At 35.5% G+C, this 5,418-nt stretch overlaps 1 long non-coding RNA gene across 1 annotated transcript in view; it reads left to right on the forward strand.

The window, feature by feature from the left end:
* Positions 1–1,462, forward strand: part of LOC108688877 — a 2,226-nt gene extending 764 nt beyond the window's left edge. The window contains exon 3 of the long non-coding RNA XR_001931812.1: positions 44–1,462. This is a non-coding gene — a long non-coding RNA (uncharacterized LOC108688877). The remainder of the gene's footprint in view (positions 1–43) is intronic.
* The last annotated feature ends 3,956 nt before the right edge of the window (positions 1,463–5,418 follow it).

Raw genomic sequence — 5,418 nt, forward strand, 5'->3', positions numbered from 1 at the left:
TGTATATAAATCGACGGAATAAACAATTTATGAAAATTTGCAGTCGTATCAAGATCCTATTCAACAAATCTCCGAAGAGAAGGAGAACTTGCGGAAGAATCGGGAACGCTGATTGCCACCAATCAGAGAGTTCCAAAGGAATTGTCCTGCTAATAAAGCCTTCACTAGAATTAGATACCCTTGCAATTTCTGCTATCGGTTGAGAGATTCGCCAAAGGACAAATTCATGACGCAATTGACGCGTTTGCAGATGTATTCACAAGTAATGCAGGATATGCCACCAAGCTCAAGAAGCATATTTGCTGTTACATCGGCATCATCGACAATGTCATGCAATCGCGCTGTTTCTAAGCGACAGTACTGAAGATGACAGTAGTTTAAGAGATACAGAAGTCGAAGAAAGAAAAGTAGAGAGAAGAAGCGAGAAAAGGTGACGAAAAGAGAAAGAAGATGAAAAGTACTCGATAAAACACAGCAAAGAAGCTAGCGAAAGAAAAGAAGAAAAGAAGAGAGCAAAGAAAGAAATGAAAGAAGGGCGGAAGGAAGCCAAGAAAATTCCTCTTTTGAGAGATCATCAGTCAGACCTTAAACTAAAAGTAAGGTCTGACTGATAGAATAAAAATCTCGAAACTTCGAATATCATAATACAGGTATCCTAAAAAATTCTCATAGACTGACATTTTTCGATATCTTATATCTTGTATATACTTGAAAAGAACGGTTCTGATTGTAAGTTTGTCACAAGTATCAAATTTCTTCAATAAAAATAATAGATGAGACATAAGAATCAGTTATAGAAATTGTAAAAAAGGGATAAATGATTGAGATATATAATATACCGATTGTAATTAAATTTAAATAATATAATTCTTAATATTACATTACAGCTGAACCGTGTAGAATTATTTGACATTAAGAGATGGTTTCGATTAATTAAATTAAATTATATTGAATTTAATTTAATTGTTGAGAACTCTATAGGGTACTATGATGCTCAATGGCTCGAAATGTTTTATTTAATTTATTTAAAATATGTTCTGAGTATATATATGTTCCTAGTAGGGACAGTTCCTAGTAGGGTAGTTTTGTACTTGAATCAAGATTATTAAAGTAAAACATATTCGATTTATTATAAAAGGTCATTTCTTCGATAAAATTTTTTAATTTGAAGAAATACATAAACTTCTTTGCAACATAGAATACTTGTTTTTACATATATGAATATGAAGAATAAGGAGACCAAGAATGGAAGAATAGAAAACATATGTTAAAAATCGACTTTATTATAAGTTATAATACACACCTGAAACATCAAATGGCGTGTATCCCAATCTAACCCTAACCTAACCTAACATATTGAACACACACGCGCACACATACATATGCGCATGTATAACATTGCAATTCCAAATGGAATCCAATAAACGATTGATTGATTGGAACTGCGAGTAGAAACGCATTAGCAACCTTGATATGAAAATGCTCGTAAAACCGCATAGGAATTATCTTAAAGCATTTATGAAAAATTCGTAGTTTTCTGGAAAACCACATTAAATCGCATAGAATACATTCCATTATAAGATTGAATATGGCTTTTAAAACAGGAGTTCTTTGTTAAACTGTGTAAATTACAAGAAATTCGTAATTCTAAACAAAATCAATATATTAAAATTAGATTCCAAGTAGAATCATGTAAAATATTGTATATGCCATCTGCTTGATATAGAAATATTGATACAACTGCATAGAAAATATAAAACTTGAAAAATCTCATGATAAACACATTTTAAACAATATTACATTTCATTACAAGTATTTCACTAAGTCTCACTATGTCTCACTAGGCGTTTGTCTCGGCACGATAATTTTTTATCATGGATTTTCTGTCCCTCCACGCCGGAACAGCTGCAGTACGAGTGGAAGACGCGAAAATTTCTGCGGTAAAAAACTTTTCCGTGGGCCAAGTTCTTCTGTGGGACAGATCCTTTCTGTAAATCAAGCCCTTTTGTGATATAGGTAGGCGTGTAGGCTAGGTCCTTCCGTGATACAGGACCCTTCTACAGGTCAGAGCTCTTCTGTGAATGATTTTATTTATCGCGCGTGTATGTTAGGATTGTGTATGTTTACGCGGTAAAGAAATCATACGATTTTAAGAATCTTCATTATCATTTTCGGAATCTAATGAATAATTATCGTTCACGCGCGCACAAGCGTTCGCAAATCACTACGTTTATAATATAGGACTTTTCTGTAGATTAGGTCTTTTTATGATACAGAGCTCTTCTGTGGGCTAAACCTTTCTGTAGTACAATGTTCTTCTGTGGCAAAGACCAGACTCTTCTGTGACAAAAGGGCTCTTTTGTAACTCTGGCCCTTCTGAGATAGGTTATTCGGATACAGATTATGCAATATCTGTTTTTGTTTCAAAAATTCATGAACTTACTTCATTAACAGCAAAGTTTTTGCCATATATATGCTATATACATGCAATTAATTTTTTGTCGTCAGCTTTAAAGTACTTTTTCTTGGTGCGTGGGAATGTTTGGGGAAGTGATAGGTTGTAATAATTGTTTTCAAATTAATTTCGGGAGGAACATAGCAACGTATGCACACGATAAACTACAAGAGACATAAAATCTTATTAATTTATCAATTCATAATGGAAGTATAAACACGAACTCGACATATGCAATGTTTAAATTATTTGAACAGAAACGTGCTATAATTTTAACAACATTAAAATATAACTTCGAATTATTAACGGATTCTGAAATAAAATGCTCTTCATACAGTTGAGCGCATTTTGCAGATATTTTTTTATGTTACAAAAGAAATTAGTAGCGAAAAAAAGTAATCTTATCCAAAATAATAGCTATTAGAAAACAATTAAATATTCTTTTATATGGATCTATTGATAATGATCTATTAATAATGATCTTAAATCCTTGGCGCAAGATTCATCGTCACGAAACTCGTTTACGAGGCCTAAAATATAGTCCAACTCAAGGATTGGATTATAATTATTCTATTTACGATATTTATAGAGTTGAACTGTCGGATGTTCTGCTATCTCAATAGTCACTTCAGTATCATCATGAGACTTGTCTACGGGGTCAAAAATATGGCCCTATCCAAATTGAATTATAATTTCCCTGTTTTCCCTTATGCGGCCTAACAGTCGGATAATCCAAGCAAACTCAATAGTCTTTTCAGTATCCGCGTTAGTAACTATTCGATTATCCGGATTATCCAAGTCCGAATAATCAGAAAAATTCCGCTCCAAAACGTGGGTTTCCAAACAAATCGTGGTATGGTACAAAGCCATTCTGTAGACCAGGCTCTTCTGCGGCCCTTTTATAGATAAGACTCTTCTGCTGACCAAGTCCTTCTGTGAACTAGATTATTCTGTGGTATAGAGCCCTTCTGTAGGCCAAGTCTTTCTGTGGTAAAGTGTCATTCTGTGAGTTAGGCTCTTCTATGGGCCCGACCCATCAGTGATATAGGACCCTTCTGTAGTACAAGATCCGTCTGTGGTACAGCGCCTTTCTGTAGGCCAGGCTCCGAGAGCTGAACCCTTGTGCGAGCCAGACCCTTTTGATACAATGCTCTTCTGTGCCACACGGTAGATCGGATTCTTCCATGGGCTAAACCGTTCTGTGAAATAGGATTCTTTTGTGAGCTCTTTTTTTACTGGTTTTATTTACACTGTGAGAGTGCGTGCGTGTGTGTATAACAATGAGACCAAGTCTCCTTTTTTTATCATTATTAATAAGAGAGCAAATTTATTTAGTAACATGATAAAATTCGTGTTTGTAATCTTAACTGAATTTGAAAGAAAAAGTGGAAGAGTTGTGAAAGGATCCCACACTAATAATCTTATGAAAAATCTCACAACTTGAGGAAAGACGCACTTGATCCTATGATCCCGCACTAGCACAAATCGGAGCACACATCGGAGCACACTGTTGCCCGGTTCGGCAATTAGATTACAGGTGCCGAACGCAGAAACTTCCAAAGACACGCATCTTCTACATTCTAACGCAGCTGTAATAGTGATACCTCTGTAGTCCAGATCCTTCTGGTAAAGGGCCCTTCTGTAGAGCGGACTTTTCTGTCAAGTCCTTTTGTGGGCTAAGTCCTTCTGTGGTACAGAGTCTTTCTGTAGGCCAGGTCCTTCTATGGTACAAAAAAATGGTCCTTTTGTAGGCTAGATTTTTCTGTGGTATATGGCACTTCTGTAGTCCAGAACTTTCTATGGTACAGGATTCTTCGGTATGTCAGGATCTTTCGTAAGCCAGACTCTTCTGTGGGCATGGGCACTTCTGTAGACTGAACTCTTCCGTGGGCCAAGTCGTTCCGTAAGTTAAGCTCTTCTGTGAGTCAGATTCATCTATAGTACAAGGTTTTTCTGTAAGTCAGAGCTTTTCTACGAATGGTTTTATTTATCGTGCATGCGTGCGTGTCTGTGTGCGTGCGTGTATGTGTAACAATGAGACCGAGTCTTCTAACTTTTTTATCATTATTGTTGCAGTACGATATCTGAAAGATTTGAGAGATTATGATAATGTATAGTAGTACAACGCCCTTTTGTGGGTTCTTCTGTGTTACATCTATAGGGTTCTTTCTGTAGGCCAGACCCTTCTGTAAGACCCTTTTTTGATGCACGGCCCTTCTGTGGCTTAGGTCCTTCTGCTGATTGCGCTTTTCTATATATATAATTAAAATATTTATAAATAGGAAAAAAGGAAATACTTCATAAAATCAAAACAATTACGTTCTTTCCCTTCCTAATTCTTTTGTTCCATTCCAAAAATAAAAAGAATCAATGTGGATGTAATAATTTGTTCTAATTATTTTTTAATAATAAGATACAATAAAAAATAATATGAACGTATACTTAACGTTAGGCACTTAATATTTAGTACTGCACATTTTTCCACGTTATGGAGATAGAATGCAATAACGCGTTTTTTTTATAGTGGTATTCCCAGTAGGCTTATTCCACTATCGTGTATTTTTCCTTATTTGCAATATGACTAATGGAGATATTGATAAAATGGTAATCTATTAATAACGGTCTACATATCCTCATTTGAAAAAGCTCCTGAATTATAATAGACAAAACGTCATGTTGTATCCTCATAATCTTTCTCTGTGCCAAAGAAAGAGAAAGTAAATTTTTAATTATGGCAAAAATGATAAAGGACTCTGTGGGCCGGACTCTTCCGTGAACCAAGCTTTTTTTCAGGATCTTCTATGGTGCTGAATCTCTTTGTATGCTAGATCTTTTCGTGAGCCAAGCCCTTCTGTGAATCAGACCCATCTATGGTACAGGGCCTTTCTGATATGAGATATAAGGCCTTTCTGTATGTCATACTCTTTCATGATCCACGCTTTTCTGTGGTAAAGGAGTCCTTA

Source organism: Atta colombica, unplaced genomic scaffold (genome assembly GCF_001594045.1).
Source record: "Atta colombica isolate Treedump-2 unplaced genomic scaffold, Acol1.0 scaffold245, whole genome shotgun sequence".
Classification (NCBI taxonomy): domain Eukaryota; kingdom Metazoa; phylum Arthropoda; class Insecta; order Hymenoptera; family Formicidae; genus Atta; species Atta colombica.